Source organism: Castanea sativa, chromosome 5, assembly GCF_040712315.1.
Source record: "Castanea sativa cultivar Marrone di Chiusa Pesio chromosome 5, ASM4071231v1".
NCBI lineage: Eukaryota > Viridiplantae > Streptophyta > Magnoliopsida > Fagales > Fagaceae > Castanea > Castanea sativa.
The window spans coordinates 9,501,194-9,527,276 of record NC_134017.1 but is presented as its reverse complement, the minus strand read 5'-3'; the positions used below and the strand labels follow the sequence as shown (position 1 = coordinate 9,527,276).

Here is a 26,083-nt window from a genome sequence, read left to right as displayed (position 1 = left end):
AACCTCTAACGGCCCTTAAAATAATCCTTATATATGTTTAGAGTTGTGAGAAAAGGAAGCTCAAACATACATTCACGGATTGGATGAAAACCAGCTCTGAAAAATTGAACTTCATAAATCTTGATAGATACCTTATCTATCGAGCAGCTGTCAAGCCTCGGGCTGAAACAGCTCTTTTAAACCTCAATAGATACTAGCTGTCGATCTTTAAAGTTCTACACTTCAATACTTGAATCTTGGACAGATTTGCATGGCTTCAATACTTGGACTTGAACGTTTGTTCCTTGAAGTATTAAACACATTCTAGATCTACTGAATTACAAGTAAAGTGCAGTTTGTTAAAGGATTAGCCAATTACATAAAATTTTGATATATGTTCCTAACATGAATCACATATGTCCTAATAATGACCTAAACCAGCAGATTGAAGCTCTTATCAAGCAAGGAAAATTGTAACGGTTCATCAGAGGCAAAGAGAACCCGCCAAAGGACCCAAAACCCAACCGACGAGTCAAAGAAAGGCCGAGGGCCCCACTTGGAGAGATAATGGTGATCATAGGAGGAAGCACAATGGCTGGCTCCTCTAAGAAGGTGAGAAAGACATACTTACGGATGATGCAAAACATCTAGATTTTTGGCTAACTGCCTAAAATGACTAGGGTCAACAAACCAACCATCAGCTTTATGGAAGAAGACGCCCGATAACTCCATTACCCTCATGATGATGCTCTAGTCATTAAACTGTCGATAAAAAACTTTAACACCCGACAAGTGTTAGTGGATAATGGGAGTTCTATGGACATCCTCTACTACCCTACATTCCAGCAAATGAGGATCGACAAGGAGCAACTTTTACCCTCAAACATGCCACTAGTTGGATTTGGCGGTACCAAGGTCTTCCCCGTCGAGACCATCACCCTATCAGTGACCATTAGGACATACCATTAACAGCTCACTAAGGAGGTCATTTTCCTGGTTTTTGATTGCTCCCCCGTCTACAACGTCGTCATTGGGCGACCTACGCTCAATGTATGGAAAGCAGCAACGCCTACGTATCACTTGCTGGTAAAGTTCCCAATGGAGTACGGGATAGGAAAAGTACGCAGAGATCAAATGGCCGCTTATGAATGCTACATAGCCATATTAGAAATGGACGATCATTTGCAGGCATTAATCATCGAGCAGTGACGAGTTGTGGTTGAACCAATGGAAGACCTTGAGAAGATCCCCCTAAAAGACAACATCCTAGATTGGATCACCCATATCGATACGCAAGCTGATCCTTTAGTCAGCAACGAGCTTGCCCTCTTCCTAAAGAATAACCAGGATGCCTTTGCTTGGAGCCATGAAGACATGCTAGGCATTAATCCAAGTGTCATGATTCACAAGCTCAATGTGTCCTCGTCCTTCCCTCCCTTCCAACTTAAGAAGAGAGTCTTTGCCCAAGAAAGAGACAAAGCCATAGCAAAGGAAGTCCGCAAGCTACTGGAAGCAAACTTCATCAGGGAGAGGTGTATTATCCTGAATGGTTAGCCAACGTAGTGATGGTCAAAAAAACAAATGGCAAGTGAAGGATGTGCGTGGACTTTACTGACTTGAATAGAGCTTTCTCGAAGGACAGTTACCCACTCCCACGTATCAACCTTCTCGTGGACTTAACGACTGGGCATCAGCTATTGAGTTTCATGGACGCTTTCTCTGGATAAAACCAGATCAAGTTGGACGAAGTAGACCAAGAGAAGACTTCATTCGTCACGAGCCAAGGGCTCTTCTGTTTCAAGGTCATGCCATTCGGGTTAAAGAATGTGGGGGCAACATATCAAAGGCATATGAATAAAATGTTCATCCAGTAGATTGGACGAAATGTCGAGGTGTATGTGGACGACATGCTTGTGAAAATCACGAAGGAGGATCGTCACCTAGAAGATCTTCGGGAGACATTCGAAACCCTATGTCTCTACGACATGAAACTCAATCCCAGCAAATGTGTGTTTAGAGTATCGTCAGGAAAGTTTCTAGGTTTAATGGTGTCATAGTGAGGTGTGGAGGTCAATCCTGACAAAATTCAAGCCATATTGGAGATGACACCTCCAAAGAACATCAAGGAGATACAAAGCTTGAATAGTAGGGTTGCGGGTCTCAACAAGTTTGTCTCCAGAGCGACGGAAATATGCTTACCATTCTTCAAAATGCTGAAGAAAGCCTTCGAGTGGACAGACGAATGCTAGAAGGCCTTCGAGGAGCTGAAGGCATACCTTGCGTTCCCCCTGCTACTCAATCCGTCCAAGCCCGGCGAAGAACTCTCCCTTTACTTGGCTATATCCCCAACAGCCATCAGCTCAGCCCTCATCCGAGAAGAAGACTGCATACAATTACCCATCTACTTCACCAATCGAGCACTTCAAGGGGCGGAAGGAAGATACCCCCTATGGAAAAGTTGGCTTTTGCTCTAGATATGGCCACCCGAAAACTCAAGCCATACTTCCAAGCACACACCATAGTATTCTAGACGGAAAAACCATTGCGAAGGGCGATGAACAATCTAGAGGCAACCAGATGATTGGTCTTATGGGCCATAAAGCTTTGTGAGTGATGAATCACGGGTTCATCAGTTGTAGTGAGGTCATCCAGACGGGACCAGAGGTCTGCTTGTGTCGCGACGGAAGAAGAAATTCTTTGGAATGGTCACCGGTGTGGTGTCTGCCACAACGCCTCCCATGCCAAAGTTAGTACAAGGGAGTTTATAATAATAGACTATAAGAATGATTAGGGATATCTTGTAACTGTGTTCATACCTTCTGTTGGCAATGCGTGGGCTTTATATATGTTGTTCTAGATTCTAGCCGTTGTGGTAGTTATTGTGACCTTAATGCCTCTTTTAGTAACGCCTCCTGGCTTGTTGATATGAGCTTTAATGGCCTCTTAATGGTCCATACAACTAGCATTGCAACTGCTTGAGATATTTATTTAGAGTGCATGAAGTGGCTTCTTTCCCTTCATCTGTGATGAAGCTGGAATCGTCAGTGGGCATTTGATTACCTCGTTTGTAAACGCCACTTCGTTGGTTTGGATGACTTCGTCCAAATAGGTTCAGTTCATCAGTCCCATCAATGCCTTTCTTGGTAACGCTTCTTGCTGAGTAATGGGGTTTTAATATGCCTTCAACGGTTTGTCCAGCTGGTTCTATAACCGTCCGGAGTATTATTGATGGCACTGAATGATCCTGATATCCTTGTCGGTGACGTGGATAATTGCTTAGGCTCATCTTAGAGAGCGGTCTCATCTGTCCTACTAAACTCGTCGATAGTTGATTTCGTCAGTCCCATCAGTGAGTTTGACAAACTGTACCGGCCAAGAACTGGAATGACCAAGAACAGCAATCAACGCTCAGGCCTTAGTCGACTTCGTTGCCGAATTCACAGCAAAGGGAGATGAAGATGAAATACCAACACCATGGATAATATGGATCGATGGCTCATCCAACCAACGCGTTGGAGGAGTTAGAGTCGTCCAACAGTCACTAGAAGGAGATTTGATAGAGTCTGTAGTTCGTCTCCAATTTTTGATAACCAACAATGAAGCCGAGTATGAAGTAGTCCTCACGAGTCTTAACCTAGCTAAAGTAGCAGGGGCTTCATCAATAGTCATACATAGCAACTCGCTACATGTTTCTTTATAAAAATGTCTAAACTTGCTACATGTTTAATCAATTAAATTAAAGTTTGTCCAAACCAAAGGTTAGCTGTCCCTATAAGGATTTTAATTTATTTTTCCCTTTTTAGTTAAAATGCATATCCTTTTCTTCTCAAAAGAAAAATTAATTAATTGCATATTTTAGAACTCATTTTCCTCTCCCTTGTGTGTGTGTGTGTTTGTTTCTCAAAAACAATTTGCATATTTGGTCCTTAAAATTTAACATGTGTTTCAAGATTATTCGTTTATTTTAAAATGTTCCACTTGTTTGATACATTTTAATACATAATAGAATTTACTCAACAAAAAAAAAAAAACATAAAAGAATATTTTTAAATCTATACTCTATATAGAAAAAAGGATAGTTAAGCAGTTTGTGTTTAACAAAACGACATTGTAAGGACTAAAACGGTAGAAGTGGAGGTTTTATTTTGGGTTTGTTTGTTGTATATAGATAGATTTATGCTTCTATCCTTAAAAACCTTTTATCTAAAGAGTTAAAAAGCGTGGGGTAGTTCGTCATTTGGCTCTATCTTTCTTATCTTATCTCTTTGTCTGATGTGTTTGACAGCCAAGTACTCTACTGATAGACACAAAGTGAAAAAACACGGTAACGAAGAAAAGCAGTGAGAGATAAGAACAAAGACAAAAAAAAAAAAAAAAAAAGTCAGCCATGACCCATGAGTCAACTACTTCCATCACAACAGAGAGAACGAAAAGAAGAAGGTTGGAGAGAAAGAAAGTTGGAGATTTTGTTATGGTTTAGCTCATTCATCAACACCATTATATTTATCGTTTTTTAAAGTATATATTTATCTTCTTCTTTTTTTTATGAAATTATATTTATCTCATTTAAATGTAGCTTCTCCACATGGGTTCATCTTGCATGTTGCATGTAGATTATTACTTTCTTTCTTGTTGTTTTTCTTCTTTTTTTTTTAAGAAAGTCTTGCTAGTTTGTTTTAATTTCTTATATGTAGTCCTGTTGAAATTATTGTGTTGCTGCTAAAAAGAAGTGGACCCCTTTGTGGTATTTTCATCATCAGTTCCAGAGGTTTCCTGTTTCCTACTTCATAATCTGTTGTTGACCCATTTGATTGAAATTATTGTGTTGCTGTAACTTCATGTGTGAGCTAAAAAAAAAATGGGGCCCTTTTTAGTCTTTTTATTGTCAATTGTAGAGGTTTCTTGCTCTATCTTCTGCTGTTAGTAGAGAGTGAAGAGACGATGGATAAACATGGCTACACATACAAAAAGAAAAACAGGGAGAAGGTCTGTGAAGAAATAAAGCTCATATTTATGTTTTCAACCTCCATTGACTCAAACACCAGTCCCTATTTGGGCAACCTCTCTTACTCACTCACTGTTTTCAATTGTTTGTTATCTTGTAGTTTATTCAGTATTTGGATGCAATCAAATTGGAGTAATTTCAAGTTCTCAGGAAGCAAGTACCTTTGGGTTTTACAAAATATTTAATGATTGTGTATTTTATATATTGGCTGTTAACAATCCTTGCTCGATTTATTCGTTGAGTATTATTTAAATTTGTATAAAATTTTGCAATTTGAATGATTGTTGGTATGAAAGATTTCTTTTGAGTGGTCGATTTTGGTTTGGAGATTATAAAATCAAAATTAACTTTTTTATGATTGTGTTGTGAGATGAATTTTATATCTGATAGTATAATGAGTTGTTGTGTGTCATGAGTAATTAGACCATTTTATATAGATGAAATTCTTATTTAGCATTTGGGTTTTAAAGATTATGGCCAACGATAGAAGTAAGAAAGTGATGAGTAGTCCGAATAAGAGAAATTAGTACAATGCATTGTCAATTGATTGTAAAGAAAATATCTTGAAAAGAAAAAAGAAGTGTGTGCAGAAAAAAGGAGTGATTCAAAGAACAAAAGGAATTGGTATGCAAGAGCAAAGAAACATCTATTAAGTAAGAAAAGGGAGGCATATGCAAAGAAGAGGAAGCTTACGATTGATTGCAAAAATTCTTCGTCGAATTTTAGCAATAGGCATCAAAATACTGTGAATTTGTGATCAATGATGGCAATCAAATATTTGAAGTTTAATCTTATTTTCATATTTGATCTGGTTTTAGGTTGAGATTGAAGTTACAAGTTCAAAGAAAATACACTCTACATTCTTTAGGTCCTGTTTCATTTTTGTAAGTCAATTTTCCATAATGCTGTGTAATATTACATGCTTTTTACTTGAGCACTTATGTATTTTTGTTCAATTTAGTTTACATTTATTTATGTTTTATTCATAATCTTACTCCTGTTGCTTATCTTTTCTCAACAATCCAATATGACTTTACTTTCGCAGACCAACAAAAGGATTAGTAAAACAAAGAGAACTGAGTCTACTCCTCTAGGCTCTAGGCACCGGTGTTGATTAATCCCTAATTTTACCCACATTTTGAATTCCCAGCCCCCTATTTACTGATTATCTCTAGATCCTTTATTTGACATCTAAATCAATCTCTTCCTCCCATAAATTGCAGTATTATAATTCCTGTACCTGTCTTCATTGGACTTGAGTTTGCATGGCTCTCTTGGGAATACTAAATAAAAGAGTAGTCATTCCTCCCTCTTTAATATGTATTCATTTTGAAGTGAGCTTTCAATTTTTTTATTAACACTATCTTAATATTTTATTTTGACTCCCTCTATAATTTTGAGTTTTATAAATTTGTATTTTTATTTTCTATTTTGTGGATTTGAGTATATGGGATTTATGAATCTTGGAATTTTATATTGAAGATGGAATAGCAAAATTTGCTTGGTAGAGGAAGAAGTGTAGATTCAAGGCTGCAAGTGGCAGTGATTTAAAAGATAGAGATAGAGAGAAAGACAAAGGTAAAACAAGAAGAAATCACTCCTAATGATTCGCATATCTTGCCGCTACCACTGCCAAAACCATCAAATTCAAACAAATTTAACGCTACAAGTGGGGATTCTTTTTAATTTTTGTTATTATCTTGTGTGCAGCTTTATGTACCTATGTGATTTTTTTTTATATTATTAACGGGTACAAACGCAGGACACTCCCATCACGAGAGAGAGAGAGACAGAGAGAGAGAGAAGGAAAAGAAGAAGGTTGGAGAGAAAGGTTCTGTGTTGGTTTGTTTGTGATTGAGAGAGGTTTAGATCATAAGAGGGGGATTTTGCTTTTATTGCGGTATTTCGGCTCAACAGAGGGGCAGATAGTTTCTCTCTATGAATTTCTAATTTAATTCATTCCTTAAAAATCTACATTTTTTAATTTCCTATATATTGAATTTTTACATCTTCTCAATCTCTATTGATTTCACTAATGCTTTCACAGTCATACTACACCTCACTCAATTTCCTCAATTTTCCACCAGACAGTGACACCGATTCAAGTACCTTATGGGCTTTTTGTTGTGTTTGTATCATCTGTTTGTATTTTCTCTTGGCTTTGCATGTTTTAGGAAAGAGACAAGGAAGGAGGTAAAAATCAAGAGCAAGAGATGCTTTGTATAGCAAGTGTAAATCATGGATGGAGGTGGTTGTGAATTGAATATTCAGGTACATCAATGAGTGCATATGTATTGTAACACCCCAGCCTTTACAAAATAAATAAACAAATAGAAGGGTTGTTTTGAAAATTATTTAAGTGGGGGCATTTTTGTGATAAGACCCAAGCTTAGCCCTAGCCTTATATGTAATCCACGTTGGCTTCCTCCTCTATTATTCTAAAGTGCCGCCTCCCATCACCTTTCTCTCTTTCCTCTGGTGTTCCCATTCCCCATGGCCGAAAATCCTCTCTCTCATCCTCATGTGAAGTTTATTCACTTTTGCCTCTTAAATTTCTATCTTGGCCGACTCATGGAAGGTTCTTTTCCAATCAAAATCAACCACCAAGAGTTCTAGTGGCTATTTTGGCGGACTCATTTGAAAGACCATCCCTCTAAATTTCATTAATTCAATAGATGAGGTAAAAATATAAGTTTTCTGTCATTTTCTTCTACGAAATCCTTTGGGCTTTGTTAGTTTATGATGTTTATGGTATATACTTGATGAGTTTGGTGAGTATTGGAAGTTTAGAGGGTTATGAGGATTTGGGCAGCAAGAGTTTTTATTAAATCCGAAAATTTCAAACTATTTAGGGGTGTTCGCTTTGATGGGGTGTTTTGGTTTCTATTTTATTAATGGGTATGTGAGGTTTGGTTTCCTAGAGCAGCTATATGGGTTTTGTTGTTGCATGAGTTGATTCCAAAGTGTTTCCTTTGCATTTGATTGGCTTTGACATATGTAAATGTGGGCATGTGCTTGTTCATGTTGCATGTCAAGTGCTTGGTAAATTGCCTATATGAGTTAGAGGATCGAATTTCTTGACTCGTGTTGTGATGACTATTATATAAGGTTATTGGTTGCATTCATAGTTGTTATCATGTACTAAAACATGTAGCTTTGAGGTTAATCAAGTCTGAAAGTTCTTATTTTGGAATTGTATTAAGATTATAGTATTAAGATTATAGTAATTTTATTTTGGAATTGTAAATCTGTCCTTGACAGATATGAGTCAACTGCAATACATGATTTTTAATAAATTATAGAAATATCGTTTTGGGCTGAATATTTGATGGTACATACTACAAATATAAGAGCTTATCCCTATGTAATTTCAAGTTAATCGAATAACTTTTCGTGGACCAAACAATTTTTACAAAATGACTGACCTATTGTGTATTGAATTTGAAAATGCGATGAAAATGCCGGGATTTTGTGGAATTTACTTCAAATCTTTGTTGAATGGATTAGTTTTTAAATTCATGTGCTTTCTTCGACATGTGTTTTACTTAGTTAAGTCTAATAATGGTTTGGTTTAATCATTTAGTGCTTTAAAGGGAAACTCATGAGATATGCTACCCCTATTATGAATTGATGTGTTTTATGTTATGTTTATATGTGCTATGGCACTATGAGTTTGTATGCTTGTTTGGTTCCCGTTTGGGAATGGGTACTTGTCTTAGGTTGGACAAGCTCGGCTTTAGTGCATTTGATTTGTTTTAGGAGATCCTATTTGATTTTAGAGACAAATGCGATGATAAACTTTGCAATAGGCCTAGTTATTAATAGGCTTGTTCCTTATGTTTCTAGATTTTGAGATTCTTGGTGATGGACCTAGTGACGGGATTGGTTGATTTCTTTTATTTTTGCAACTGAGAGGTAAGTGGATTTTACTAATTTTGGGGGTTATCCCAAAACAATTTTGATTATTAAACTATTTTATATCAAAGAAATATGTTGATATTCTATATATAGATTGATATTTTATAAATGTTTAATGTGCACATTGACTATTCGTTTTATGAGAAACTTGTAGGACAACCTAAATTTATTTAAACTTGTATGTGTGAATATATCTTTATAGTTTTTAGAATTATGAATGGATTATTTTTGTTAGCATATTAAAGATGTTTTGAAAACCTTTGGCAAGTCGTGATTAAAATCTTAGTATTGTATTTAGTCCTTAGCAAGGGACCATCACACTGCAGCTAGTCCTTAGCAAAGGACGATCCCAGAAAAGGGGATAGTGCACATTTGATAGCTCCTTAACAAGGAAGTGCATATTTAGGTTCCAAAGGAGCCATTTTTAAGAAAGGGGATGAAAATGAGGTTCTAGTCCCAAAAAGGGGACAACACAACCCTGTCAACGGGGTGTAAACATTGACCACGAGAAAAGCTTAAGAAATTATTTATATGATGGTATTGATATATGAAAGGGAATAAAAGTGAGCTTGACGGACTTACCTGGTAAATATGACGACATAAGGATGACGGTATTTAACATGGCCAAGGAGGACGGATCCACAGGGACGGACGGGTATGTTGCAGGGATCATCCTTTTAGGATTATTTCCAAGAAGCCTTAAATAAGGATTCACGCTATATAATTAGGGCTGATGTGGCCTTACTTGATCTCCACGTGAACATGCATAAGAAGAATTCTTGCATCGCACGTTTAGCCTTGATAGAAGGTATCCAAAAGGAAAGAGTCCTAATCCTAGAAGGAAAGGACTTCATAATCAAAGCGTGAATGCTAACCCTACACCACTATAAATATGCCGAAACCCTCATAAATCAAGATACGCATAATTAACTCAACTCTGGCACTCTAGGGTTGTAAAAAGACTCTAACTTGACCTTCGGAGGGTTTTTGGCCGGCACCACACCGGTGCTCTCTGTTAGGTCTTTTCTTTTCTTTTTGCAGGCGTTGTTTCGATTTTGGAGTGCTTGCAGCTTACTGGTGATTTTTTCGGCATCATCAATATATATATTATGATAGCTCACAATATAAAGATATTTTATTTTATATGAAATATTTAATGATAAAATATTGATGAGTTACAAGTTATGAATTTGTTATAAGAATTATTTATTTGAAAGGTTTGTTCCCACACCCCAATGTTAGTGAATTCCACTTATTGAGTTATCTCACCCTCCCTATTTCCCCTTACAAATACATTAAAGGGATTATTGGAGTAGAGATTCTTGGAAGATAACAGTTACGAATTATTTTGTGGAACTGAAAATTTTATTATTATTTTTATGGCATTAAACATTGTACTGGAGAATTATTTTGAGGATGTTTTATCCTTGGTGGATTAGAGCTAGCTCTGACATTTGTGATGAGATTTTAGGTTGTTGGTTTCTTTTATTTAATATTTTTATTATGAATTATTTAGATTGAATAGACTTTTATTATTTATGATTTTGGGGCGTTACATATATTGTTTGTGAAAAATTTTGAATGAGTTTTTATGTTTCAATTTAATTTATTTTTTCTTTGTTCGTGATGTGCTCTTGGGCTTGCACATTTTTTCCTTTTGGTTTCGCAGTAAAAAGAACTAAACTTTAGGAAAAGAGACTCTAGATTGGTTCATAAGTGCGTAGGATTGTGTTTGTATTTGTTTCCTCTACTTTTTATCAGGTATTATGGTTGAATTTTCAATTTTTGTGAAAGCGATATTAGTTTCAACCACTGTTGTTTGTTGACCGGTTAAGTTCTTTTTTAAAAAATTTATTTTTTGTTCATTTTTACATCTGGGTTTTGTTTACATTTGTATCTTCTGCTAAGCTTTTTTTTTTTTTTTTTTCCCTGTTTGTGAGAGGGAGAAGATTTGGGTGTCTTCTTTTGACGACAATTCAATTTTTTTGTTGAAGCTCTTATGCTTTACTTTTTGCTTTTTCAAGTTCAATTCAAAGAAGTTGAATGATTGCATTGTATATCAGTTTACCTTCCTTGATTACACGATTTTCCTCATCAATTGGCAGAACCCTTACATTCTCACAAAATATGCATGACATTAATGGCTTGTTTTCTCTTCAATTGGTTTATATGGCTGCTTAGTAGACATTGTTGTCATATGCAGGTTTCTATGCATGTGATCTTTGACAACAAAGTATGAAAGAAGCATTTGGGAAAGTTTGGAAGCTAGAGTAGAATGGTTTGTCTAATTATTTTGAGCTGACAAAAAAACATGATTTCTTTAGGCTACTAATACATCAATTTGAACTTGGTATACAAGATATAGCAAAATGTAATGTGCGTAGGATTCTGATCATGAAGGCTATGAATTAATTGGTGAAAGTTAATTTTGTATTCAACATTGTTGCGAAGTTGCTTTGTCGTGATTATTCCTTCGACCTTATGAATTAAGGATATTGTTCAGTGTTCACCTAAAAAATTACTCCCACTAAAGCTTTTATTCTCCTTGAATGCTATCTTGCATTCTTTATTTGCAAATGAGGTAGAATTGTTTATGCAAACTAATATAACTCCTAACCAGGTTTTTCTTTTTCTTTTTCTTTTTTTAGTAGGCATCATTTATCCTTCTAAAATATGACAGTTTAAGCCAATGAACGCTATAGTTCAAGGGCTACTTCTCCCTTTAAGAAAAGGGCACGACGAACTTATCAATAAAAATATATAATAAAAAAAAACTTAATTACTATTCCAATAATGACCTAGTTTTAATTGTTCTAATCATATTATAGGATATTTATTTGAAGTTAGATAGTGGGCCTTGCACGTGCAACAAAATTAGTGAAGATAAAAGGTTGAGTGCTAAACAAACATACAATTCAAAGTTTTTAGGGTAAATCAACAACTAACATTAGGTGTATGTATTTGTACTCAAAGAATTACACGTAAGATGGTTAGAGCATGTTTAGTTTAATTTAATCTTAATTTTAATTTTTTTTAAGATCATCTTTCTCAATTGATACAAGTGTACTTTATTTTCCTTTGTTGTGCAGGTTTTTGTAACAAAATCATAAAATATGACATTGTTTCAAAGAATTTCGATGTTGTTTTCCATTATCATTTTTGCTTTAGCAACAAGGCAGAACATAGTTAATGGAATTACAAAAGACAGTTTCAGTGATGTATGTGGTAGGAGTGCAGTGCCTCTCTATTGCAATTTTTCTGGTAGGAATAATCTACAGCCTCTTGACACTTTGGGTTGTGGTAGTTCTTTCATGATGTCTACAAATATATTGGACAAGCAGGGAGATTAATAGAGTGCTGTGCTGCATGTCAAGCCAGTGCTTTGACTCATATTTTTGAAATCTCAGGTGCTTCAGACCAGGGGCAGAGGCAGCATGGGGTGAGGGGGGCACTTCCCCCCCCCCCACGCGTAAAAATGTCTTATAATACTGTATTGGTGATACATTCTTAAAAAGTTTGACACTTTGACCCCTCTGATAAAAAATAAAAATAAAAAAAACAAAAGCAGCCCCACTCCCACCTTAAAGAAACAGACCAAAAATAAGGGATAAACCTCCCCTAACATGTCTAAGTCCTAACCTCATATTATTTTTTTCTTTGTTTTTATATTGTATCATGTTTTTTACACATTTATTTTTTACCTATTTCACTATTCACAGCACTTGCCTTTCTTGCTTATGTCATAAATAACTTATCCCATAAATGAATGATGAAATGCCATTATTTCTTAACTTTTTTACAATTTCAAAATCTGATTTTTTGTTATGAACCTAAATTTTAAATATTTAGAAGGATAGAGAAATAAATGTTGAATATATATAACTTTACAAGTATTTGCTATATTTTTTAGATTTTATAAAATAAAATAAAAAACTTATAGATGAATTTTTTTTCTTATATTATTTTAAGGAATCAAATTAAATGTCTAAACTTTATGGATTTATTCTTTAATAAAAAAAATAAAAACCTTCATAGATTTACATTAATCTGTTCTATCAACTGTCAATAACTATGAATTGGTTATTTTTCTTTCTTTCTTTTAACAATAAGAAACATATTCTTGTAATTACAATTATTTATTTACAATTTATTTTGTTACTGTTATGATTTAATATATTTAAATTATTTTTGTTTTAAATTGTTTTTTAATCTTGTTCCCCCTAGACTGAAATCTTGGTTCCGCCACTGTTTCAAGCCCAAGTGAGAATGCTAGAGAAGCATATGGATATTGTGCTAGTAAGTACCATGAGTCAATGACATTCTATATCAAAAGTTAGGACAGGCTTATGTACATTTTCGATTGCAAATATACGGAGATGCTAAACTTGTTTTGCAAACAGCCTTATACTTTTACAAACAGTGTCTTATAGAATTGAAGTCAAAGAATGTAAATTACTTGCTCATAGTTATGGTTGATTTATTCATCTTTGAGACCTATGTTGAACATGCTGAAAGTATTATCGATCAACCTCCTAAAAAATATTTGAATTGAATAGGGATGTAAAATCGGTCATTTTGGTCAATAATATATCTTATCAGTAAAAGTAGTTTTCTATAGAAGATAGTCAAATTGATTCAGAGTTGTATTTATCTATGTTATTAGAAAGGATTTTTGTTTTTTTTATTTTATAATATCATCACTCAATTTTCAACCCATGTTATCTGTATTTTATTTAATTTATATATAGGTAATAAACTAATAATGAAGTATCTTTCTCAACAAAAAAAAAAAAAAAAAAAAAACTAATAATAAAGTATGATCACCTCATGACTTTAGTTGGGAGCTTAACTCTCTCTCCTCTAATATCACTACAAAAAAATCGTTCTGTCCCAGCGTTTTTTTCCCAGCGCTTTTAAAAAACGCCGTAATAGATAAGTCTGTACCAGCGCTTTTTAAAAGCGCTGGTATAGGAAACCCTATTACGGCAGCTCAAAACCGGCGCTTTATAAATCGCTGCAATAGGAGACCTATAGCGGCGGTTTTTAAAAACGCTGGTATAGGATGCCCTATTGCAGCGTTTTATAACCGCCGCTATAGGTTAGGGTAATCTTTTTTTTTTTTAATTAATTTAATATTTGAAATTATCCTATCCCGGCGCTTGAAAAGCGCTGGAATAGGGTAACCCTATTCCAGCGCTTCAAAAAGCGCTGGGATAGGGTCACCCCATAAGGAAATGGAAAAAGGCCTATCCCAGCGCTTTTTGAAGCGCTGGAATAGGGTCACCCTATTCCAGCGCTTCAAAAAGCGTTGGGATTGGGTCACTCCATAAGGGAATGGAGAGAGGCCTATCCCAGCGCTTTTTGAAGCGCTGGAATAGGGACCCTATTTCAGCACTTCAAAAAGCGCTGGGATAGGGTCAAAAAACGCTGCAATAGGTCCTTCGTACCACTGAAAAAATTTCAGACTTCCCTCTTATATTTTTTAGCTTGGCACCACTTTGGCCTCTCATTTTTGGTCTCCCACTTCTTTCCTTCAGACCTTTCCCTCTAACCCACCCTTTTCTTCCTCATTTTCATGTTGGTCTCTCTCTTTCTCTCTCTCTCTCTCTCTCTCTCTCTTGTTTTTCTTGTGCTGCAGCCTCTCCCTTCCTCTCACCCAAATCTTACTCCCTCTTCATCTCTCATGAACAGCCACCGTTAGATCATCCCTCTAGCCTCCATATACTCCTTCATTTGTGGCTTTTCCCAACAAGATTTTAAGGTAAAAATCTAAGCTTTTTGCTCAATTTCTTTTATGAAATCCTTTGGGTTTTGCTATTCAATGATTATTATAGTAAATACTTGATGGGTTTTGGTGAATAATGTTAGATTAGAGGGTTAAGATGATTTGGGTACCAATGGCTTTGTTAAAATCCGAAAATTTCATATCATTTGAAGAGTTTTTTCTTTGGGTTTTGCTATTCAATGATTATTATAGTAAATACTTGATGGGTTTTGGTGAATAATGTTAGATTAGAGGGTTAAGATGATTTGGGTACCAATGGCTTTGTTAAAATCCGAAAATTTCATATCATTTGAAGAGTTTTTGCTTTGGGTTTTGCTATTCAATGATTATTATAGTAAATACTTGATGGGTTTTGGTGAATAATGTTAGATTAGAGGGTTAAGATGATTTGGGTACCAATGGCTTTGTTAAAATCCGAAAATTTCATATCATTTAAAGAGTTTTTGCTTTGATAAAAAGTTTTGGTTGATTAGTTTGCTAATGGGTATTTGAAGGTTGGTTTGCTAGATCAACTATATGGGTCTTGTTGTTGCATATGTTGATATGAGTTGATTTTTGGAATTTATTCTTTGCATTTTAAATGACTTTGGCAAATATGGGTGTGAGTGAAGTGATAATTTTTTATGGGGTTTCCATCTTTGTTGATGGTTTCACGGTTCCTTCCAGTCAGGTTCAATCGCTTTTTATAATAATTTTCTGTTGAACTGTGCTTGGTTGCTGAGAAATTAAACAAGAAAAGTAAAAAAGAGATATGAAAGTTGGACACTTAGACCTTATAATAAATTTTTCTAGTTCTTGGTCTGAACTCTGAACCTTTTGAATTATTTAAAAAACAGGACAATGACTTTAAAAATTCTTCTTGGGTTAGATTGGGGATTAGTTTGTCTATATTTTTTTGGGATTGGATAAGACTTTCATATGGTTGAATCAAGAGACATGGATTTGAATGTGGGATAAGAATGTGTATGTTCATGCTCAAACTATATACCTTTTTATCTTGTTTAAGTCTAAGCTTTCATAAAATTTATAGCTATATTACACCTCCAACTAAAATGGAGGCCTTCCTTAAAGTATTATATGAGAATTCAAAGCCATAGTGGTTCTATTTTTATTTTTATTTTCCTACCAGGAGGGTCTCTGAGAATTATGTGATTATGTGTAGTTGTAAGTTGTAATTGATTAGATGTGCTCAGTTGTAAATTTTATAATGCGCATTGTGATATATATGGTTGCTAATTTCCAATTATTTGGTTTACAGCCTCAGAACTAAAGAAACTTTGTCTTGAAAATGGTCTGGATAGGTGGCCATATAGGAAGTTAGACTTCTAAGGTCCCCTAATTTGTGTTCATGTTTTGAATTGCTTGGCTATACTAAAAATAGCTCTTTCATTCATTTTCTCTGTGTTTTATCATTTGTACATATTTGTATCTCCTTTTTGCAAGTAGTGAGATTCATTTGTGAATCACATAGCAGTAGTGCAGGTTGTGTATATTTTATCTCATCAGTGATTGCTATTTGTACTTGTGTGTGTGTGTGTGTGTGTGTGCGCGTGTATGTGAGGTGAATTACTAATGCATTAGCTTCGCAAGCTCTGCAATTTACTAATTCTGATATTGTATGTCCCTAAATTATTACCCCAAGACCAACTGGTTGGCATGTCCGTAATTTCTGAGTTTAGAGGTTAATGATGCCTAAGAGATCACCAGTAAGCTGCTAGTACTCCACCGATTTGAAGCAACACCTGAGAAGAAAAAAGTAGGTGATCGACAGAGAGCACCGGTGTGGTGCCGGCCAAAGACCCTCCGACGATCAAGTTAGAATCTTTAAACAACCCTAGAGTGCCAGAGTTGAGGTAATTGTGCGTACCTTTAGGTCATGAGGGTCTTGGGGTATATATAGTGGTGTGTGGCCGAAATATGCGCCTTGGTGAAGAAGTACTTTCCTTTTTAAAAGAGTAATTCGCGGATCTTTGCCTATTGTGTTGAGCCCTTTCCTTATAGGAATCTTCTTAACTAAGTCGAACGCGTAGCGCAAGAACTTTCCTTATATTCACATAAGCAGGGGTCAAGATAGGCTAAAAATGAAAGTTGGATTATTCCTTCAGCCTTCACCTGCCAAGGTCGTCAGCCCACGTGTAACTCCTATGCTGTCGTTAGCTTACGTACGCCAACGTGGTCCGTCAGCCAAGGACATCAGCCAAAGACCTTACAGCCAAGGTCGTCACCCCTGACTCGTCCACATGATCCGTCAGTTTAACGTTGCTGCGTAAGGGGCATGGCTATGAATGCTAAAAAGTGGCATCCTAATGAGCTTGGCTGACGGGTTGCGTCTTCCAACTGATGGTTCTTAAAAAACGTCACTATCAGAGGTGAATGTTGGTTTGCTTAAAATAAAATAATTTTGTAGATGGTTAATGAGATGAAGAAACATGTAGAAACATTGACTGACACTTCTTTTGTTTTTATACTTAAAAGTAGTAAATGACAGCAAGAAATGTCAGTTCAAACTTCAAATGCTTATCTATGAAGTAGCTAAGTTTATCACATGTACTGTTATTGTCTAAGATGTTTACAATTATTGTAAAATAAATCAATTCTTTTAACTTATCAAAAAAGAAAAGAAAAGAAAAGAAAAAGGAAATTACATCTTTTTCTATTACCCTTTCATTTTCATCCCCAATATGATTGTAAACCCTGTGCTTGAAATCAAATTGGACTGGACGGTGAAATCTAATATGGTTCATCCTTAGCAATAGTAATATGCTAATATGCATCTTAGAACAATTTCAAATGTAACAAGTTACACTATGAGTGGTATAATTGTTATGCATGTCTTGGACTGATATTTGGTTGGCATGTCCCCAAGGGCATCGGATTCTGTTTATATGATAATCTTCCTTTTTCTGCATTTTAATAAAACTTTTCCTTATATAAAAAAAACAAAAAATTGTTGTACTTCAGAGTTGTGTTTGTTTATAATCTCTAGCTACTCCTTTCCCATATGAAGTTAAGCTTAGTAAACTTATGTTTTGTATGCACACACAGGGAGGAATGTACACCTAGTCAGTTGCTTAATTTACATTTTTTGGTATTGGATTGTTTTAAAGTACAAGCCAATATCATTTCATGTAATTTTGACCACTATCAGAAAATATATGATTAACTGTTAAGAGAGAATGTAGAAGCTTGGCTGATTATAAGAGAGAAAGTGGTTTGGGATTATAAGTTGGGCTGATTATTTTCTTTTTAAGTTATTTTGTTCTGCTGCAAGCTTTGTTCATGTACTAGTTTATCTGTATGTATGCATGTCAGCATGTGTGATTTCTTTTCTAAACCATGACAATTTTTTCATGATTTGTAACAACAAATTTGTTCAAGTTGCTTCTTAAGTATAGTTGATAGTTCCAATATTCTCAAATGTACTTAGAGAAAGGCATCAACAACTTACCTAACCTGAGTTGTTCACATATTTCTTTCCATTTTCTTATTTGTCATTTGATTTTCTTGTTATTTTCTCTTTTGGGCTGTTTAGAATTCTGATTGAAAGTGGGATTTTTTTGCATGAAGATCCCTATAGATTCTCTTGGTAAGATTTATAAGGGAAGTCAGTAAAAAAGAAAAAAAAGGATCTTATTCACTGCCCTTTCCTTCTTTCGAAAAGTTAGGCTTACCAGGGGACCATAATAAGTAAAATACTTATACATGAAGGCCCATCAACTTGGGAGATCTCTAAAAGACAAAAAGTCAGTCTGTCTTATTCTCTGCCTCTTAAGGCTTTGTATACTACTTGTGTGTTCCTGTGGGTATTCTAGTTCTCCATAAAATCTAATATTATTGAGACCATTTCAAACATATTGAGGTAAGTCACTAAGAATTTGCATATAGAATAAACAACCAAGAAAAAGAAAAATAGAGAGAACTAGGAATAATTAATACACCCACTTAAAACTATTGTCCTTGAACTTAATTTCCTTTCCCATATTGCAAGTATCCTTGCAGAATCTACGCTACTATCAAAAGATTGATGACATATTTTTTATCCTCCTCACTGTGCCACTGCCGATGAAGCCTAGGCCTCCTAACAGTAAGTTTTTAAAATTTTTTGTTTTGATTTTTGGTTTAGGGTTTCGATTTTGGGTTCAATTGGATTTTGTTTTTAGGGTTTTGCTTCATGGGGTTTTTATATTTTGTTGTTTTCTTTCAGGACAAAAGGGTCTCTCTCTCAATCTCACGTAGACCTCTCTTCATTACCATTTGATTTTGTTTCAGGTATTGATTCTTGACTTTTTGTTGCTTTTAGCTCAAGTTGTAGCTTTTTGTTGCTTTTACCCTTTTTTTAAGGGTGATGTGTAATGGCAGTTAGAGGATTGAACCACATGTATCCAAGGCACTAGTTTTCATACCATAGATAAGTAATGTGTAATTGTCTCAAATTACAAGTGGACAAAGTATAATTATCTCTAAAATGTTTATTAGTTTTGATCATCCCCAAGTATGATTCATCACTTTTGAACCTTTGATATATAATAAACTACACCTACCATTGTTGATGTTTAATCACCAAAGATTTCATTTTTATGTAATGGTCACCTATCATAGTAGTGAGTAATGGTCAGTTCGCTTTTGCAGGAGTGGTAGCTTATTTGAAGTTTACCTTATTCTTTCCGTGGTCAAACACTAGGATTGCTAAAGGGTGAGTAAGATCTGCTTCTTAATTCCCTTAAATTGTAAAATAATGTGTCTGCATTACTGTCGTGGTGGGTTGTTGTTTTGGAGCAAGCGGGTGGCTTGCATGGAGAGAAAAGGTGGAGTATTTTCTATTAGGAGTGTTGTTTGTTTTGTGACTTACATTTTTGAAACTCAATGTGCAATGGTGAAATCGTAGTGTAGGTGCGCCTCATAACATTCTAGACATTTGGGATGTATTATTTTATGTATAATATTCTAGACATTTGGGATGTAATTATTGATATGGTGTAATTAAATATATTTAGTTTCTTGGTTTAATGTAGTATGGTATTTTCTATTGAAAAATATGAATTGTGGCTCATTACAGTTGCTGTAAAATAGGTATTGAAAAATATGTATTTTAAGTACACTACAGGTGCTAAATTTTTTTTTTTTTTTTTTTAAAATGACCTATACCAGCGCTTTTGAAAGCGCTGGCATAGGTCCTTTTAAATTTTGGTCATTCAAGACTTATCCCAGCGCTTTTGGGAACGCTGGAATAGGCACAGCCTATCCCAGCGCTTTCAAAAGCGCTGGTATAGGTCTTTTAAATTATATTCATTCATGACCTATACCAGCGCTTTTGAAAGCGCTGGCATAGGTAGTACCTATTCCAACGCTCCTAAAAGCGCTGGTATAGGTCTTGAATGCATATAATTTAAAAGGCCTATATTAGCGTTTTCAAAAGCACTGGGATAGGGCGTATGCCTTTCCTAGCGCTTTTGAAAAACGCTGGTATAGGTCTAGTGACCCTATACCAACTATCACTGCGCGGCGGTTTGAAGCGCTAGGAAAAAAAACGCCGGGATAGGAATTTTGACCCTATCCCAGCGCTTTTTGGGGCTATCCCAGCGGTTTTGAAAACGCTGGGATAGCCCCATTTTTTTGTAGTGTATCTACCTAAATATAAAAATAAAAAAGGGCAAAATAGAGGAACAAGCATCAACATCTCCTTATGAAGAGTGCAAAACATAGCACATGATAGAGAAGAAAGAGATTCTTTCCAACATGACATAAATCATATCGTGAATCGCTTTTTATTTTTTTATGAATTCGCTCTCATCGGTTTTCCCCCTTTCAACAAGTGAGGGTAAGATCAAATAGTGTCACTAAACCACAAGACTTTTGGCCTCTCTTATTCAGTGTTAAGGAAAAATTAACAGATGTCTTAATAGGTTTAGAAACTTTTTATAAGAAAAGAAACTAACTTTTTTTTTTTTTAAAGTTTTTATATTTCTCTTAAAAATGGTATCAAATTTTACGTTATAGGTCTCCCATAATTCCTTCTCTCTATATATGGTTTCTTTTTTCTTCTTTTTAATTAAATTTTATATTTTTTCCTTAAATTTTAACATGTGTTTTAAAATCGTTCTTATATTTTAAAATGTTACTTTAACCCCTATACTTTCAAACTTATGTAAAAAAATCATTATCATTATCTAATGAGCGGAAAATGTTGATGTAGCAAGTAAAATTCATGCCACATCGTAGGTTTCACGACATCAAAGTGACCTTGGTTTCATGAATTTCACTTGTTAGTTCTGTATTTTTCATCCACTAAATGATATTAAGGACCTTCTTGACACATATTTAAAATGTAAAGATAATTTTGATATAATGGTCAAAGGTTGAGGACTAAATATGCAATTTAACCTTTTTTAAAGGACAAATTAACTACTAACATGTATTTGTACTCAAAGAAACACATCTAAAAAACGCATTTTTAATTTAATTTAATCTTAATTTTAATTTTAATTATATTAGTTCATCTTTCTCCATTGATACAATTTTATTTTATTTTCCTTTGTGCAGTCATTTGTATCCACATCATATATGACAGTTTTTCAAAGAATTTCAGTGTTGTTTTCCTTCATCAATTTTGCGTTAGCAACAAAGCAGATCATATATAGTTAATGGAGTTACAAATGATAGTTCACTGATATATGTGGTAAAACCATAGTGCCTTTATATGGGATGTTACTCGAGTGATGTGTTTCATCATTTCATGTCAAGCTAAAACTTTGAATCGAACGCTTGAAGTCTTAACTCTTAAGTACTAATGACCCAAATGAAAGTGCTAGAGCAACACACTGTGCTAAAAGTGATACAATTATACTCATTTTGTCCCAAATTTTTTATCATCTATTCCATTCCAAATGTAATCCTTTTTGAAAAATCAATAAATAAAATTTCTATCTTACCTATAACTTCATTTAAAAAGTCAATGCCACTTGCCACATTCATTCCTATAGGAGTCTAAAGTTTAAATTAATGCGGGGTAGTTTTGAAATATTCCAAAAACGTAATCCTTTTTTAAAAATCACTAAATAAATTTCTACTTATCCATAACTTTATTTAAAAATTCAATATCATTCTTTCCTTAGAGTCTAAAGTTTAAATTAATGTGGGTAGTTTAGAAATTTTGCAACTTTTTAGCTGACAAACAACACAATAAATTATATTCCTTTAAAAAGTTAGATTTTGTTAAAATCTAAACTAATAATTTAGAATGGATGTTGTAGGGGTATTGGGCCCAGTAATTTATGAAGGATGGCCCAACGAAGTCTTTTGGGCTGGAAACCCAAATCCGAAGACATCAAAATGATCGTGGAGTATCTAAATGTCCAAATACGTCCGAGGAGTAGATTTGTCCTCGGATTATTAGGCCGAGGACATAGGAAGAGAAGTTTAGGGCCCCCAGGTTATATTATAAAGAATCCTACGATTATGGAAATACACAGTACACGTGGAAGACAATAGAAAGAGCGGTGGAATGTCTAAAGTAAAAGCTGCTACCACCGCCCATACATTAAAAGCTCTGTAATTGATACGCTGACTGTATAGATGGAAGGATGGGACCTGAGCATGGAGCTTGGAACTTGGTCCCTAATCCCAGCGGGCTTTAGGGAAGAACGGATGGGACAAGTATCCGGAATGAGGATTGCAACCAAAAAGTGGAAGATGATGAAGAGAAGGAAAGGAGCATAAATAGAAGGGAAGACATATGAGAAAGGGGAGGACTTTTTGAGTAGAAGAGAGAGAGCCAATAGTGGAGGATAATCAACATTTGTATCCAAACTCAAAGAAATACTATTATAAACTATCCTCGGATTTCTTCCGAGGAGGAATTCGCTGTCTTACTTTTGCAAACAACTCTTTAATATTGTCCCATTGGGCCTAAAGCCCATCCTTTCCCTGATTGTCTAAACGATCCTTGAAATCTAGATTACAAACCCATCCTCTACAAATTTATTGTAAAGAAAGGCCTTTCAAGCCCATCTCCCACCAGTCATCTCTCACCAGCTCTCGAACCCAAGACCTGATACTCATTATAAGTAGTCAAACCATTGAGTTGCTATAATAAATAACAAATCATTATTTTGGTAACTTAATGAAGGAAAAAGTTGATGGATGCCCTAAGAATTTTTCCTAAGAGTATTGGTTTATAAAATAATTTTAGAAATTTTTTATGAGAAAAGAAAAAAAATTGATTTTTTTGAAAAAATTTTATATTTCTCATGAAAATGACTACACAAATAGTAATTACATAATTATTGCAATGTTGTAATTACATAATTATTACAATTAGTAAATACTTCTTAATAATCTCCATAATTATATATTAGTAATTACATATAAAAGCATAATCATAATAAATACCTATTAAAAACAGCATAATGATCAGATTTCATATTAAATATTTGATATGAAAACACAATTAAAATAAATGTTTATTAATATTTTACTGCTCTTTAAGTTAATATCTCTTTTAATGCATGAGTACTCCTGCATTAATTTGTCAACCAAAACTAAAGTTTGTCCAAACCCAAGGTTATAGCTCTCCCCATATAGGGTTTCATTTTTATTTTATTTTTGGTTAAATCTTGTATTTGGTTTTTAAAATTTAACATGTGTTATGAGTTCCAGTTAGCTCAACTGGTAAAATTTCTGGTGATTGAATAAGAAATTTGGGATTCAATCTCTACCTATACCAAAAATCGATTGGCGTCTTAATCTGATAATAAAGAACTATTATCAAGAACAAATACCAAAAGTTTGAAACTTTCTCCAAAAAAAAATATTAATTAAAAAACATGTGTTTTAAGATCGTTCTCATATCTAAATATGTTTCACTTTTGTCTCTATACTTTCAATCTTATTTCAAAAAGACAATTATCATCATTTGATGAATGAAAACTGTTGATAAGACAAATAAAATTCATGCCTTATCATATGAACCAAGTTTTATGAATTCCGCTTGTTACATCAATATTTTTCATCCATCAAATACTGCTTAAAACCTTTTTGACACATTTTAAAATATAAAGACAATTTTGAAATAAAGGTCAAACTCTCAAAGGTTGATGATATGCCATTAAACTTAAATCTACTAACATTTAGCCATGTTTAATTTAATTTAACCTTAATTTTAATTATTTTTCAGTTCATCTTTCTCTATTGATACAAATTTATTTTATTTTACCCTTGTGCAGGTTTTTTGTAATTACATCATACATGGCATTGTTTCATAGAATTTCAATGTTGCTTTCCTTCATTTTGGTTGCGTTAGCAACAAAGCAGAACCTAGTTATTAATGGCATTACAAATGACGATTTCATTGATAAATGGGGTAACACAACAGTGCCTCTCTATTGCATGTAAAACCTTCCAGTTACACGGATGAACTTGGTAGTACCCAACAGCCTACCTATTGGAATGAAATTACAAATAAAAGTAACATTTACAGTACTGAGGGATGTGGTACGAGTACTCAGCTTAACCATTGCAAACTGTGTCTTTGCACGCTTTCTAGAAGAAACGTAAATTCTGCAGATGCAAAGGAAGTCGTAGGGATGATACTCGAGTGCTGTGCTTCATGTCAAGCAAGAATTTTGCAACTAAAGTTTGATGAATTAAGTGCTAAAGACCCAAATGAGAGTGCTAGAGAAACAAATAAATACTGTGCTAGTAAATACAATGATATTCTATATCAAAAGTTGGCACAAGCTTATGTACATTTGCGATTGGGTAGTTATGCAGACTCTACAGGTGATCTGAACAAGGCTTTATTGTTTCAAAATCAGTGTTTTAACCTGTTAAAGAATATGAAATACCCATATTATCTTGGGATTTATTTAAAAAGCTTTTATGGCTATCTTCAAGATGCAGAAGATATCCTCTATCAACTTCATTGTTAGAGATATATTAGTCCATTAGCATATGCCCAAATCTAATTCTACTTTGTGTGCAAGTCAAGTCTCCTACTTGTACTAGAAGTCTATTCGTTTAGAGTTTAGTCTATTATATATATACCCATGTTATGGTTTATCGTAATACAGGTTTTGTACTACACTCTTATATAATAAAGATATAATCTTTAAGGTTTCCTCCGTGAATATAGACCATGCTAAACCACATAAGTCTTGTGTTCTTGTGTTCCTATTTTATGCTTCTCTCTTCCACATATATTCAAGTATATTCAACATGGAATATATCATGGCTAATATTTAACATTCATAAATAGTCTCTTCTCAAAAGATAAATAAATAAATAGTCATATAGAGATTATATGAATAGAGGAAGCAATGTTGAAGAGGATGTAAAATCGATCATTTTGGCCAATCTATCTTATGAATAAAAGCAGTGTTCAATAGAAGAGAGTCAAATTGACTCAAAGTTGTATTTACCAATGTTATAAGAAAGGAGATTTCCCTTCCATTGGTGTTATCTTTTGAATACCCAATTAAGAATACTTGAGAATGTGGACTTCCAAGTTTCAACCAATGTTATCCTTTATTTATATATATATATATATATAATTTTAATGAACAAGAATATTTTATTAAGATATCAGAAGGATAAAAATCTGGGGAAAAATAGAAAATAGAAATAGGATCATCCCAATTACAAATGACAGTCCATCGGGCAATATTATTTTTGCTATACGTATAATAAATAACTTCCTACATAATCTTTATAGTGAGGATTGTTGTAGTCCTTTCTTGATCTCTAGAAAGTAGAAATGTAGATGCAAATGATAAGGGACAAGCAGGGAGATTAATCGAGTGCTGTGCTTCATGTCAAGCTAGAACTTAGATACATATTTTTTAAATCTCAAGTGCTAACGACCCAAATGAGAGTGCTATGGATATTGTACTAGTAAGTACCATGACATTCTATATCAAAAGTTAGAACAAGCGTATGTACATTTGTGATTGGGAAGATATGGAGATGCTACAAGTGATTTGCAAACAGCCTAATTATGTTGTTTCACAATCAGCGTCTTGAAGCTCTAAAATAAATAAAATTCAGTGTCTTGAACGGTTAAAGAATATAAAATACTTAGTTATTGTTGGGCTTGATTTATTGAACTTTCGGGTCTTTTTTGAACATGCTAAAAGTATTATTGATCAACCTCCTAAATGGTTAAATTGAGTACTTTTCCATTTATGAGTTTATAAAGGAATCAATGTTGAAGAGGGGATGTAAAATTGGTCATTTTGGCCATCTATCTAATCAATAAAAGTAGTGTTCTATAGAAGATAGTCATTAAAAGTAGTTTTTATCTATGCCATTAGAAAGGGGATTTCCCTCACTTTGGTGTTTTCTTTTGAATACCCAATTAAGAATACTTAAGAATGTGGACTTCCAACTTTACTTTCGCTCTC

General features: G+C 34.3%; 1 long non-coding RNA gene across 1 annotated transcript; it reads left to right on the top strand.

The window, feature by feature from the left end:
- The first annotated feature begins 4,404 nt into the window (after positions 1–4,404).
- On the top strand, positions 4,405–6,789 carry LOC142636763 (uncharacterized). The gene is made up of 2 exons (XR_012844382.1): positions 4,405–5,868; positions 6,467–6,789. It is a non-coding gene; the product is annotated as an uncharacterized LOC142636763 (long non-coding RNA).
- Positions 6,790–26,083: the final 19,294 nt, after the last annotated feature.